Source organism: Anthonomus grandis, chromosome 14, assembly GCF_022605725.1.
Source record: "Anthonomus grandis grandis chromosome 14, icAntGran1.3, whole genome shotgun sequence".
NCBI classification, from domain to species: Eukaryota; Metazoa; Arthropoda; class Insecta; order Coleoptera; family Curculionidae; genus Anthonomus; species Anthonomus grandis.
This window is the reverse complement of record NC_065559.1, coordinates 13,169,088-13,185,040: the sequence shown is the minus strand read 5'-3', so window position 1 is coordinate 13,185,040 and position 15,953 is coordinate 13,169,088. Positions and strand designations below refer to the sequence as shown.

Below are 15,953 nucleotides of genomic sequence, written 5' to 3'. Positions count from 1 at the left end.
TTCGAAAATCGAAAAATGCAAAGAAATAGGTTTTCCGTTCATTTTAGAGTCAAATCGGTAATAATCTTTTTTAAAGGTACTCTGAAGTAGTGCAGGATAGAAAAATAAAAAATTGATATTTTTCCATAGGGCTCTTGATAATTCGATATTTATGTTTTACAGTTTTTTTTAATTTTCTCCGATTCTATGATAGCTAGAACCGATTCGTTTTGACATACGGATATCCCGTAATAATCCCGAGAACTTTTGTTTGAAACAAAAAGTTCTCAGACTCACAGTTAATTCAGAAAAAAATAAAAATCATTTTTTCGAAATTTTTCGTGGGTATACCCCTTTCGATTTTCGACCAAAAAAAAAATTTTTTTTTTATTGAGTTTTTTACTGGAAATTGTTAGTTTAGGGCTTACTTTAAAATTTGCCATTAATCATTTTAAGAAAAAAAAATTGTACGGTGGGAAAAAGGACGTTTTCTTTTGTTTTTCCCACATTTTTACTTATATCTCGGCTTCTATAGCTTCGATTCAATTCGTTTATGGTTTCTTTTATTTCTTATTCTTCTCCTGTCAATTCTTTTAATACTTTATTACTATTGGCTCTCAAAAATAAAACTGAAAAATCAAAAAAATCCACGAAAAAACCCGGTATTCTTATCCCCAAACATGAATTCTTATGGGACCTAATCTTTCTCTTTATATTGTGGCACTCCTTTAAATCGTGGAAAATTTTGCTATTAAGCTTTTTTACTAGTTTTTGAATGGTCTTTAACCAGAAAAAAGAAATTTTAAATTCAGAGCATATTTTGAAAAAATGGTCATTTTGACCCCGGATTTTGTTCGAAAATCGAAAATTGCAAAGAAATAGGGTTTCTGTTCATTTTAGAGTCAAATTGGTAATAACTTTTTTTAAAGGTACTCTGAAGTAGTGCAGGATAGAAAAATAAAAAATTGATATTTTTCCATAGGGCTCTTGATAATTCGATATTTATGTTTTACAGTTTTTTTTAAGTTTCTCCGATTCTATGATAGCTAGAACCGATTCGTTTTGACATACGGATACCTCGTAATATTCCCGAGAACTTTTGTTTGAAACAAAAAGTTCTCAGACTCACAGTTAATTCAGAAAAAAATAAAAATCATTTTTTTGAAATTTTTCGTGGGTATACCCCTTTCGATTTTCGACCAAAAAAAAAATTTTTTTTTTATTGAGTTTTTTTACTGGAAATTGTTAGTTTAGGGCTTACTTTAAAATTTGTCAATAATCATTAAAAAAAAAAAAAAATTGTACCGTGGGAAAAAACCAGTTTTCTTTTGTTTTTCCCACATTTTTACTAATATCTCGGCTTCTATAGCTTCGATTCAATTCGTTAATAGTTTCTTTTATTACCGATTCTTTTCCTGTTAATTCTTTTTATATTTTATTACAATTGCTTTTCAAAATAAAAATGAAAAAATCGACATAAAAACCTGGTTCTCTTATCCCAATATCCTAATAAATGGGACCCTGTTTTCCCTTTATCTTGTGGCACGTATAAATCGTGGAAAATTTACTTAATAAACTTTTCTACTAAGTTTTGCATGGCCTTTAAGGTAAAAAAAGAAGTTTTGAATTTTAAGCATAATTTGAAAACGCAAATAAAATTATTTTGAATTCAGCGATTATCTGCATACTTTGGTGAATACGCCATAACTTTCATCAGTACGACAGTGAATTAATTGATGAGTTGATTCAGCATATCCACCCTAGATGTCGCTAAAGAATTAACATTAATATTTTTAGTATATTTTTTTTTATCTTGGATGGCCTTTTTAATAGAAAGGTTTACTTTACTTACACTCATGAGACCTAAACTTTTTTGCTCTTGGTTTAACCTGGCTTTTTAGGGCAGAGCCTATTCCCTTCACCAAAAATGTAGGAAATAGAGAAAATAATATTGTCATTTGCCAATAACGACCTTTATTCTCCTTAATGTTTTTAGGCTCTAATGCTACATAACATACAATCATAATTTTTAATGAAGATATTACGTGTGTGTTTATATTATGTGTTATGCTTTAATACATGTTGTCCTTATCTTAATAAAAAAATTTATATATGTACATATAATTTCTGCATATTCTATGTGAAGTATACAATTATTATTTAAATAATATATAAAACTAATTAACTTAATAAGATTACAAAAATATTTATTACATGTCAAACCTGTATACAACTGAACTTTGTCATGATTATTTTTTATGTGCTCATATGAAAAACTTAATTTTAACTTCTGCACTTTTTTCTTTCACATCCTCCAGTTTTTTGCGGCAAAATGAATTTTAGCTCTGCTGTTGGTGCAAAATTGAAATCATGTCCCTTACTGAAATTTGACACCGGCTCACCTTCTACAAAATTGTTGACAGTGTCTCTGTTTGAAGTACCATGCTCCAAAGAAGTGGACGAACTTGTACTGGGTATAGATATGTTTGTACTAAGCAATTCTGTATTTACCTTGAAAAAAATCAAGCTTTGAAATAAATAAAGATAAGTTGGAAGTATAGACTTACCTAGGTTTTTGACAATTTCTTTAATTTCTCCTTGGTTAACCTCTTTGCATGTGGAAAAGTAGTGAGGCCATTCATTGTATTTTTGTCAACAATTACATACCAATGCATGGACTGAAGGTTTTTTATCCATTTGCCTACAAGGAACAAAATTTATAGATTACCTCATTTAGGTATTAAAAAAAATGAAAGATTTAGTAAAAATACCTTAGTATTCCTTGGCAAAGATATTCATTTTTCTTTTTCCAGGGGCTCTTTTGAAAATTTAAAGATATGACAGGTCCGTTTTTCGCTATGATGCTTTCAATCTGGTGCAAAACACATAACCTTTGTTGGTGTAGTCCACTAAAATAACAAAAACAAAATCAAATATAACAATCAAAACATTATGACATAACCTTAAAATGTATGTATTTTCATAAATTTCAGGATTATTCACTAAAAATTGGTAATTATGAAACTGAATTAAAAAAAAAACTTGTATGTGTGTAATTGTGATACTTACATTTTATTTTCATATAGGAAAGTAAGAAAGATGTGGAGACTTAAAAATATCTTCCAACATTTGTTTGGATTTTGGGAACTTCCGTTGCCGGTGGCGTTTATGCTTGTGGGCCGGAAAGTGACATTGAAATGACAAGTGAAAGTCTCTTCGTCTTCTTCTTTTTTTCTTCGATTTTTATGGCTTAAGCCCAATAGCAACCAACGTGAGTCAGAATTATGCAAAAACATGTTAAGGTGGCTTTACATAAAGGAATTAAGCTGTTTACCTTCCAAACAATACCAAAGTTGTTAATTCGTTTTTTCAGGCATAATTAACAATTAAATTGTAAATAATGGCTAAGAGTTAAACGATACACTTTATAATATTAAAATTAATAATAGACAGAATTTTATAACTTTTATTGCTACAGAATAGATGTAACTATTTGGTAGTATAGTACTTTTTTCAATCGGACCAAAGCAAATTTTTTAAATTATTTCCAATGTTGATCTGGTTTACGATTTTATTACCGATTCATTTTAGAACCTTGACATAATTTTGATATATGCAGGTTTTGAGAATATTTTCTACTAAACTAAAATTAAAGAGCGGAGCGTATTGTAACACATCATGGTTCTCTGAAGCATGATACCCAGAAATAAGTTAGTAATATTTCAATGAAATTTATTTCTGATTATAATATATAATAAGACCTTTCCTTTTCTCTCTGTATTTACTATAGATTGACGAAAAACAAAGAAAAACACAAAGTCACGGTCTCACAACATGTAATTAAACGGGCTACACGTGTTTCGCTCTAGTTGGAGCATCATCAGTTACAGCATAAGTGTGTGGATGGCTTCTAAAGGCCTGATGATGCTCTAACTAGAGCGAAACACGTGTAGCCCGTTTAATTACATGTTGTGAGACCGTGACTTTGTGTTTCGTCAATTTTGTATGTTGGTCTCTTACAGAATAATGGATGAGATTTTTGGATTTATTATAGATGTTAATGTTTTCCAAGTACTAAAAAAAGAAAAAGTTGGGTAGAGCACCATGCCGAGGCTAAGGTTTGAACTCAGAGCCTTATGAGGGTACGGCAGGTCTCTTCCCCACTGCGTGTTTAGGGCACTCCTTGGATAATTTTGGAGATTTTTTTTTTGTAGTACTGACAAAAATTTTTAAAATTTCTACTGGTCCCCACGGACTAAAGTAGACGCGAAGCGTCTACTTGTTATAAGAGCGTAGCTCTTATAGAGGGCCGCTTCTTTTTGGGAGTTTTCGCACGACCTCGGGACTCGTCGGATAAAAGTGCTTATAACTTTTTTTCTAATTAAGGTGGAGAAGTGATTTTTACCTTTTTATAATCTAAAAATATGAGGCTTTAATCTGATTATTTACAAATTTTCATTTGTTTTTTTGTTTAGCACTAGGACGCCTTCAAAGTCAAAAATTTTTTTTTGTCCAATTTTTTCAATGGGAATTCGCTACAGGTCGCAACGCTTCTTTGAATGTTATGAAACTTTCCGGATCGATTGGAGTTTACGTGAGACAGTGCGGTATAGTTTTTGGTTATTCTGAGCATACGGGAAGTATTTTTTTTTAACGCTCAAAGTTTCAGACATGTGTGATATTGCAGCCCTTCTGACGGTTTAACGGTATCTTTCCGGAAATAGTGACTCACAGAAAATGTGTGCGCCTCAACGAGAACTACAACTTTTATTAAGGACTTTTTTTGAAAAAATCTTTTCTTTTGGGAAAAAAATTAAAAAAACCCAAAAAAATTGATTTTTTTTAGTTTTTTCTCTGTGAAATTTTTAGAATGCAAAATTTAAAAAAATGTCATTTGGATTAATTAAATCTGCGTCCTTTCCTAATAAAATGGTGTATTAGGTTTAACGCTATCATTTATACAGGGTGAGCAGCGCTCAGTTGAAAATACCCTTTTTCACACTTTTTTTTTTCCAGCCTTAATAACTTTTTAGTGGCGCCAGTTAGAGCCAAATGGCTTATGGGCGGTTTGTAGCGTGTGATTAGCAGAATCTTTTGCAGTTTCAACCGTACTCCTAAGTAAAACCGTTTTTGAGTTATGAATTTTTTAACATTTTTTGACTTTGGAAATTAATTGTGCGCACCTGGTATGTGATAGAAGAACCAAAACTAATCGAGCAGATGCGCCATTCATTTTACTATAACATACTAAAATTTCATTTTTTCGCTATTTTTACAAGTACCCTAAAAGTAATTTTTTTTCAAAAAAGTCCCAAGTACGAAAAATCGTTAAAAATCTACCCACACAAGAGGTACATTCGAGTCACCTATGACCGGCGTTTTCGCCGGCGTGCGCATGGCAACGAACACGGCGATTTTCGCCGAAAAAAGACCCTTTTTATAATCGAAATTTAACTACTAAAACCGACTGGAATCGGTCCAGAATTGATGTTAAACTGTTCCTAAGGCTTTATACTATTTTTCCATGTACAAATCATAAGGTAAAAACCTTTTTTTATACCCGAAATCATCGTCTGAAAATGGTCGATTTTGACGTCTACGCGCGATTTTAATGCCAACTTTTACGGCTGACTTTTACGTTTTGACAGCATGACGTCAACGTGGATGAATTGGCTCGGACTTGCTTCCTAATTTCATTGATAAAATGCTTAAAATAGCTCAGAACTTCCTGAAATTGGTACGAAATTATTCCAGAGACTCTGGAGAATCCGAATATGTGCATATCTTTTACCAAATCGGGTTCTTTTAGCCGTGATAATTCGGCAACGTTTGACGTTTTAGCATTTTCCGTGTAATATAATATAATATTCATGCGACACAGTGGCTATACAAGGCATTTTGCTAGACAAAAATTACAACACAGTGGGTCCTAATGATAAAAAAAAAATCTAATCGGGATTTAATGGGTATTATTATTTTATATGGTAATTTTTTTTTTTTTTTAACTTTTTTTGTATTTGCCCGATTTGAATGAAATTTGGTATTTGGGTTTGGTTTAGGGTATAATTATTAATTTTTTACAAATTTTTGAAATATTGAGTTTTAGGGTCACGTGACTAACTTTTCATATAATTCAATAAAATAATTAAGCATATAAGACACGCAATAAAATAATTAATAGATACATATATCTATAATATATGTATAGGTTAGAGTGTTAGATATAAGTTTTTAGATTATTAAGTGACACAATGAGTTTTTCAAATTTGTTTGAGATATAGGTAGATGTGATATGAGCCATTATTCATCATAATTACTGTTGTTCTGCTTGAAACTTGTGGGTAAATGTGCTCGGCACAGGGCCAATAGAAAAAAAGAGTCACTTGACTATAAGTTTTCTTTCTTATTTTATTCATTTGATTGAGAGTTGGCATTCGATTTATTTAGGCTTATATATAAGGAAAATAGTGATTGTTATATATTTTTTTATTTATGACAGTCGTAGTTGTAATCGTAAGAAACAGGGTTATTAAGGCTTAAGGTTATTAATAGCTTAAAATTATTTGTAAAGAAATTAAGAGTAATAATTAGTAGTAATAATATTAGTTTATGGGATTTTTTTAAAGTAGGGGTTAAGTAGAATATAAATGTGAAACCAGTTGCAGTGTAAAAAACCTGCTTCAATTTCTTTTTTTTAACTTTTTCTGATATGTCAGATTTTATAGCTTCTATTCAGTTCCTTGATGGTTTCCTATTTTTTTTTCTTTTAATATAATTGCCTTTTAAAATAAAAATGGAAAATAGAAACAGTCGACGTGAAAATTCTTTTATCCAATCCCAATACACAGACTATTATACGGTTTAATCTTTTCCTTTTCTATTGTGGCACTCTCATAATATGTAGAAAATTTTGTCATTAAGCTTTTTTACTATTTTTTGAATGATCTTGAACCAATATGTTCATCTTGAATACGGATTTTCTTCGAGAATTGAAAAATGGAAATAAATAGGTTTTCTGTTCATTTTAGAGTCAAATCGGTTATAACCTTTTTAAATCATTCCCTGTCGATTTTCGAACAAAAAAAAATGTTTTTCTTTGGTTTTTTTACTAGAAATTATCTGTTTAGGGCTTATATTAAAATTATTCAATAGCTATTTTAAGACAAAAAGTGATATAGTGGGAAAAAACGAGTTTTATTTTGGTTTTCATACATTTTTACTAATATCTCGGGTTCTATTGCTTCGATTCAATTCGTTGATGGTTTCTTTTATTCCTGTTTTTCCTCCTGTTAATTCTTTCATATTTTACTACATGTGTCTCTCAAAATAAAAGTAAGAAATTTAAAAAAATCGGTGTAAAAACTCGGTTGCATAATCCGAATACATAGACTCTTATGGGACCTAATCATTTCCATTTATATTGTGGCACTCGTATAAATCGTGGAAAATTTTGTCATAAAGCTTTTTCACATCTTTTTGAATGGTCTTTACCTGGAAAAAAGAAATTTTGAATTCAGAGCATATTTTGAAAAAATGCTCATTTTGGGCCGGATTTTGTTTGAAAATCGAAAAATGCAAATAAATAAGTTTGTGTTCATTTTATAGTCAAATCGGTAATAACCTTTTTTAAAGGTACTCTAAAATATTACATGATAGAGTAATAAAAAATTTAAATTTGTCCATAGCGCTCTTGATAATTTGATATTTTGATTTAATAGTTTTTTCCTATTTTCTCCGTTTCTGTGATGGCTAGAATCAATTCGTTTTAACACTCGAATACCTCGTAATATTCCCGAGAACTTTTATTTAAAGCAAAAAGTTGTCAGAGTTATAGCTTATTTAAAAAAAAATAAAAACCATTTTTTTGCAATTTTTCGTGGGTATACCCCTTTCGATTTTCGACCAAAAAAAAAATATTTTTTTTATTGAGTTTTTTTACTATATATTGTTAGTTTAGGGCTTACTTTAAAATTTGCTAATAATCATTTTAGGAAAAAAAAATGTTACTGTGGGAAAAAACTAGTTTTCTTTTGTTTTTCCCACATTTTAACTTATATCTCGGCTTCTATAGCTTCGATTTAATTCGTTTATGATTTCTTTTATTCGTTATTCTCCTCCTGTCAATTCTTTTGATATTTTATTACTATTGGCTCTTAAAAATAAAACTAAAAAATCAAAAAAATCCACGAAAAAACCCGTTTGTCTTATCCCCATACATGAATTCTTATGCGACCTGATCTTTTCCTTTATATTGTGGCACTCGTATAAATCGTGGAAAATTTTATCATAAAGCTTTTTTACTAGTTTTTGCATGGTCTTTCACCAGAAGAAAAAAATTTTAAATTCGGAGCATATTTTGAAAAAATGTTCATTTTGACCCCGGGTTTTGTTCGAAAATCGAAAAATGCCAAGAAGTAGGTTTTCTGTTAATTTTAGAGTCAAATTGGTAATAACTTTTTTTAAAGATATTTTGAAGTAGTACAAGATAGAAAAATTAAAAATTGAAGTTTTTCCATAGGGCTCTTGATATTTCGATATTTATGATTAACAGTTTTTTCCAATTTTCTCCAATTCTATAATAGCTAAAACCGATTCGTTTTGACAGACGGATACCTCTTAATATTCCCAAGAACATTTATTCAATACAAAAAGTTGTCAGAGTTATAGTTTATTTATAAAAAAATAAAAACCATTTTTTTGAAATTTTTCGTGGGCTTACCCCTTTCGATTTTCGACCAAAAAAAAAAATTTTTTTTCTTCGGTTTTTTTACTGGAAATTGTTTAGGACTAACTTTAAAATTTGCCAATAATCATTTTAGGAAAAAAAATTGTACGGTGGGAAAAAATCAGTTTTCTTTTGTTTTTTCCACTGTTTCATTATTATCTCGGCTTCTATAGCTCCGATTCAATCCGTTAATGGTTTATTGCATTCCTTATTCAGTTTCTGACAATCATTTGCATATTTCATTATATTGGCCTTAATATAAGGGCCAATATAAAATAAAGGATATTAGAAAAGATATATGGCAAAACCAGTTTGGCATATTCGAATGCAGGTTTTTATGAAACATGATTTGCTAAAAATTTATGTTTTATTTAGGTAAAATTATTGAATTTTTACAAAGGGTTGATATGTTATGCATAAGTGTGTGCTAGAGTCATATTATTTTTTTCAGCATACTTAATCTCATCACCATAAATATCAGGCGTGGCCTAGACCTAAGTCTTCACCAACCTTCATCCTCCTGTATAGCTGCATTTGACTCAATTCTTCGCTGGAAAAATGCATTAAAGCTTTCGAAATATATAAGAGAACACTACGCATATCCTGAATCATAAAATTAAGAAACACCAAAGCTTTCAATAGAATCCAGAAAAACTAATAATAAAGCTAATGATAATAATCAAATAGTGCAAATTAAGGTGTATTGGACATAGAATTAGAGGAGATTAATATGAAATACATCGGTTGGTTTTCAAGGGAAGAATTTAGGGGAAAGGTGAATGAATAGTGAGAATACAAAAATCATTGCTCGAGGATCTACACAGATGGCTCATTCAAAATCTTCAGAGCAGCTGTTTAACGAGTTGCTTGTCACTTGGATCGCCAATCTTTGAAGAGAGAGGGCCGAAATAAAAGAGTAGAGCGGAGCTCTTATCACATCATGATTCTTAGAAGCATGATACCCCAAAAACCGTAAAAACAAGACCTTGTATGACTCACAGCGTTGCTGGGGCAGCACCTGTTAAACAATCTTTTTAATTAGTTTCCTCTGACCAAAAGCTTTTCTACTGGTCCCAACTGATCAAAGTACGAGCGAAGCTCGTACTTGTTATTAAAAGACCGCCATAGCACTCGAGATCCATCAAAATATCGGCCAATAACTTTTTTAGAGTTTACTGTGGCATCTTGGCGGTCATTAATTAACCTTCAGCTGCAGCTAATGGTATTAACATTTTATACACTTGAACAAGTAAAATTCCAATTTGCAGATGCATGTTTCAAGAGGATTCCCTTGTGCCCATTGTGGTTTTGCCTCGCCAAGAAACCACTCTTAAAGAATATAGTATATTATAATTGCTGTATTAGCTTTCCGAGTTTTCCAAAGATTAATTTCCAAAATTCAAATTCCAAAACATAATTGAAGACACAAAGCAACTGTTCATAGCTTAGATTAAATTGTACGTAGCTGCTTAAACAAATAAATAACTTAGAAAAGATGCTTAATAAGAAAAAGAACGCTCGCAGAGCTTAATGTTTCTGGACTTTCATGGATCTGGGGTATCTGGGATTAATGCATGTTCGTCCTAATCCAAGTAGAAATGCGATGTCGTTTTGCATAAAATCTGATAGAAATAGCATTGGTAGATACTCTTAATGTTAAGTTACTAATGTGCATTTAATGCGTTTGGCCAGTTTCTAAAAGTACATTTTTTTATGGACGATAACTTACGCTTTAAAAATTATGATTGTGGTATTTAATTGCCTGAGGCTAATTTAATTTCCTATCAATGTAGAGAAAAATCTTACAAAAAAAGGTTACATTTTTTCAAAATACTTTTTCCGTTTTACTTTTCTTTATATACAATTTTTGGTTTTAAGGCAAATTTAAAATGCTTGGCCAATTTCTAAAGGTACATTCGTTTAAGGAAGGTTACTTTTAAAATTATGATTTTGGTATTTAATTTCTTAAGGCTACATTCTTTAACCGATACTTAAATATGTAAAAATTATGATTGAGGCTATATTTTCTACAGGGTGATCCTGATCTTAACCAAGAAATTTTAGCCAGGTATTCTATGTCAAAAAAAAACCTAGTTTATTATATATGTCGAGAAATACTTTCTCTCCGGAATGCAGAGTGTTAAAATTATAAGAACAAATAGTTTTTTATTTATAATTTTGCTTCATCTTCAGGTATCTATCTGTTTCGGATGTAAGTAATTATAATTCTGTTTATAATAGCTCGTACCTACTCGTTCTACTGAGCTTTTCCCAAACCAAGTCCATCGGTTTCGCAACCATGATTCTTATTCTTAATAATTCCATACTTCCTACGGGCCCTCTTTTACCAAATATCTTTCCTTCTATTTATTTCTCATAACAAGCACCAGGTATTCTAGTTTTCTTTTTTTAATGATGTATATGACTTCTAAGTCTTTTTTCATTTTTCTTCTATGTTTGTAATGTGAGCTGTCCATGATATTCTGAGCATTCTTTTATACAGCCACATCTCAAATACTTCCAAATTTAGTGGTGGATTCTATGAGTGTCCAGTAATGTTGTGAGTTTTGAAAATGGAACTCATTTTGTGAAATACCGTCCTCGCTTTTCCTATACGATATTTTATTTCTTATGATTTTTACACTACCTAAAATATTTCTATGAAATTTGGGATATAGTTTTTAAGCATCAAGTTCCGCGTCCGTACTGCATCGAAACCTAACATTTTTAGACAAAAAATGGTACACCACTGGTTTTTCCAAAAATAAAAACTAATTTTTAAATATTTATTTAATTTGGGGCAAAAAAAATCAAAAAATTTCATGCATGAATGCTAAAATCTGATATAACAAAAGCTTTCCACGGTTTTGTAGCAGTTTCCTAAGATTATAGACAAATTCAGCATACAACTACTATCTTTAGGTTAAAATAACTTAATTAAAAAACATAAATGACACTTTTGGTTTCCCATTTCTTTTTAAATACCGTATTATGGACTGATGAATCGTGTTCTACTCGTCAGGGTGTGCTAAACCTTTATAACTAGCATCTATGGGCCTACAAAAATTCACATGCGATTCGGTCAAGAAATTTTCAAGTGGAATTTAGTGTTATTCTCTGGTACGGAATTTATAATATTTACCTATTTGGGCCTTATTTCTTACCAAAACGGTTAATGGTGGATATTTTTTTATAATTTCTATAGTCAGAGAATATGATTTATATTTTTTATTTTTTACTTGCATTCCACTGGAACTTGACGATTGTCCAGCCCACTTTTATAAAATGGTTGAAACTATTTGATAACAATTTTCCAAAAAGATGGACTTGATGTATGTAACAGGTTCAATCACAGTCAGTTGGCCTCCACGGAGCGCCGATATTACCCCTTTAAACTTCTTCATATAGGGGTTTTTGAAAGAAATCGTATATGAGACTCCTGTGAACTCAAGGGAAGAACTTATTTGAAGCATTCAAAATGCTTGCGAGTTGCGAGTAATTAAGAAACCGAAATTTAGCTGCTGCTATCTGATCCTTGTAGAAAATTAAAATTATGTGTTTAGAAAAATGGTTCATAGTTGCTCGAACATCTTCTTTAAATTCATATTTGAATGTGGCTAATAATGCTTATTTTTTATTTAAAGTACACGTTTCACTTACAAAAATAAGGCTTGTTCTCACAGCAGTAAGAAACAAGTTTTCGATAAACATGCACAACAGAGTAAGATGCGTTCACACAGAAACTTCTGATCAGTTTCAAATCAAAAGTTTGATGTTCTTACACAAATTTCTGATCGTCATCTGATAGTCAGACTTGTTTTCGGATTTATTTCAAGCAAAGTGTCAGAGAATTCGTGTAGCCCATATACTTATAAACCCCATAAAAGTTGTTGTTTGTATTTTGTCGTTTTCTATAATGATCCCAATTTAATAGAATAGAATTTCTCGACCATTTTAGAGTGAGCCCTAAAGTAGCAAATAATTACACAATTTTAAACTCTATTAATAATATACACCTATTTTAAGGTTGTATTGTAATCTTTTTTTGTTTATGTTTTATTTATTTTCCCATTTCCCACTGGCATAAAAAAGTGAAGTTATTTTTCTTGCTTTTCTTTTTTTTTATATGGACTCCACTCAGTCCGTATTTGATGTTCGCACAGACGGTTTCAAATCGATCAGAAGTTGTAATATTTTACGCATGCGCATCAAAAATGGTCTGGAAACAGTTTCAAACTTGTAAGAAATTTGCAGTAAGAACAAACCTATAGACTTTTTAGTATGTGTGAATGTGTTGTATTTTTTTACTCAGAAATCGTACCTCATATGTAAAAAAGTCAAAAAGCCGAATTTGCTCCAAATTAAATGAGGATTTCAAAAGTAATTTTTGTTTCTGGAAAAACATGTATTATTTTTTTGTTTAAAATTATTCATTTTCGATTCAGTACCGGCGCCACTGATAATATAGAAAAAAATTATGCAAAAAGCGCTTCTTCATTCTTAAAAGCTATGTCCCAAATTTCATAGAAAAATTTTAAGCAGTGTAAATGTTACAAATAATTTTTTTTTATTATAATTTTAACACCCTGTGTCTAGGAGAAGAATCATTTCTCAACATTTATTTATATGACAATTTAAGGCCTATTTTTAAAGTAGAATATATGGTAAAACATTTCTTGGTTAAAATCTGGACCACCTTGTATAATCTATATCTAAATATTTAATTTACTAAGAATCTAATACAAAAATCACACACCCCAATTCTTTTAAATAATTTTTTAAAACTTTTTTAGTTTTCAAAGATATATTTTTTTAAGAACGCTTACCTACACTTCGCAAATTGTGATTGTGCAGTTTATTTTCTTGATGCTACTTTCTATAATCGATAGTTAATTATTTAATGTTCTAACAATCTAAAGAAAAATCCGAACATTTCAATTTTTCGAAATAATTTTTTTGTTTAATTTTTCTTTATACAATTTTTGGTTTGAAAGCACATTTAAAGTGCGTGGCCAGTTTCTAAAGGTACATTTTTTAAAGCGGACGGGTAGAAAATTGAAAATTTTGATTGTGTTATTTAATTTCTTGAGGCTATATAACAAAGCCACTGGCAAAAAAAACGGAGCACTTAACATTTTATATTACTTATAATTTCTTTTAAACCATACACACCTATAAAACAACATGTTGTAAGTAATATTTATCTAACAACGTACTTTTGTTAACTACGAAAACACATGAATTGGTGGTTTGCTAAAGAGACCTTCAATTATTAAAAAATTAAACGCTAGCAAAAACTGCGGCGGGGCATTTTTAATATCGAGTGTTGCCTCCAAGTGCCCGAACATTCTTGGACATTCTTGGAAAATAAGGTCCCATTCCTCTAAAAGAGCGTATTGTAGTTTATTTAAAGTTAACGGAGCAGGAACACGACTCCGTAGTCTGCCTAAGATGTGCCAAACATGCTCAATTAGATTTGTATCTGGACTTGCTGGCCTCTTTAAGACAGGTACGATATCGATATCGTTTAAGTATCGCGTAAGTCTCGTGGTATGGAGACTAGCCTTATCATGTTTCAGAATAAAATGATTTCTAATAAAACCAACATCAGAAACAAAATAATCTTGCAGAATTTCATTAATCTACCTAACAGCAGTTGAAGGGGCCTTTTGGAAGGACGTACAAGTACTTATCCGTTTATAGTCGCACACCATCTGAAAATAAAAACATCTTGAAAGATATACAATTTGATATTACAAATTGAGAAAGACATTTTAGAAACGGCCGAAGACGACCCATCAATAAGTACTAGAGCCATAGCAGCTCAAATTAAAGTTTCTCGTAGTAAAGTGTCGAAGATAATACGACAAGAACAGTATTACCCTTAAGATTATCAAGGGGTACAAACGTTACAAGCTGAAGGGCATCCTAAAATAGTTGTACTTTGACAGTGGCTTTTAGAACAGTTCGACAGAAATGATAATTTCACGAAATTCATTCTGAATACAGACGAGACACATTTACATAAAATGGAGTGCAAAATTTCCACAACAATCACGTTTGAGGAGTAGAAAATTCACATGCTGTAAAAAGATCTAATGTTCAGCATACATTTTCATTAAGTGTTTTCGCTGGCGTGGTAAATGCCATGCTTATTGCGCCATACTTTTTTTCACCGGTGAAATTTATTTAGATTTTCTTTGACACAATCTACCACAATTATTAGAAGATGATTCTCTAACTGTGAGACAAAATATGTGGTTCTATTTGAAAAATTTGGTGTATCATGATAGAGCAGTAAATACTCCTGAAGAACATCAAGAACGTATTAAAAACTCTTGTGATATAATTCGTTCATACCAGGATTTTATTTTTAAAGTTTGTAAAGAGTCGTGGCTTCGGTTTCGCCGAGCACAATGAACAATTTTTGTAAAAACGGTTTAATTAATTAACAACTTATTAAAGATTTTTGAAGAAAAATTTGCAATGAAGTGAAGCAACTCCCTTATTACGCAACTTTTATAAGATAATTTTTGCTATATTAACTTCTTTTGACGAGTTTTACAAGGTTTCAAAATGAATGACTTAACTTTGAAAATATCCAGTAGAAGGTAGCCTCAAGCAATTAAATACCATAACCATTATTTTAAAAGCGCAATTGTAGTCTTTGATATTTTAATAGCGTTTACACACTCACCGGCACGAAAAAGGAAGCACTTAACATTTTATATTGTATAATTTCTCTTAATTATTTTTTAAATGTTTTATGCTATTAGCTTATTAGCTTACATACAAATAAAATAACATATTTTAAGTAATTTCGAACAACAATCATCCGTTTATTTGAATAAAAAAGAACTGGATGTAATTAATAAAAAGGGTATTCAAATAAAAATTCCATATTTTTTTCACTTAAAAGTGCATAGTTGACTATGGGTTTTATTGTTTTTAATAAATTGACACATGTTTGTCAAAGTTTAGCTGTGTTCATAAAGTAATTTCAAAGTTTTACTATGTTTATTTGAGGTAAAAATGCTTGAAAGAAGTAACCTTTATGTTGCTCTACGGTATGATCCTGGTCTAATATCACTATGCATGGTATTTATAAGTACAAGTTTTTTGAAATCTAGACGTTTATAATGATCGCTTTATCATTCTACAAAGTTTCCAAGATCGTCATGTTTCAACTGTAGCAATCAGAAATTAACTTCCGGAATACCAATATAAACGGACAGTTAGACGAAGACTT

General features: G+C 30.6%; 1 long non-coding RNA gene across 1 annotated transcript; it reads right to left on the bottom strand.

Moving 5' to 3' along the window:
• Positions 1-1,936: 1,936 nt before the first annotated feature.
• LOC126744512 (uncharacterized) lies at positions 1,937-4,754 on the bottom strand. Its single transcript, XR_007663212.1, has 4 exons — positions 3,049-4,754; positions 2,751-2,888; positions 2,547-2,680; positions 1,937-2,490 (listed from the first exon to the last, which is right to left on the bottom strand). It is a non-coding gene; the product is annotated as an uncharacterized LOC126744512 (long non-coding RNA).
• Positions 4,755-15,953: the final 11,199 nt, after the last annotated feature.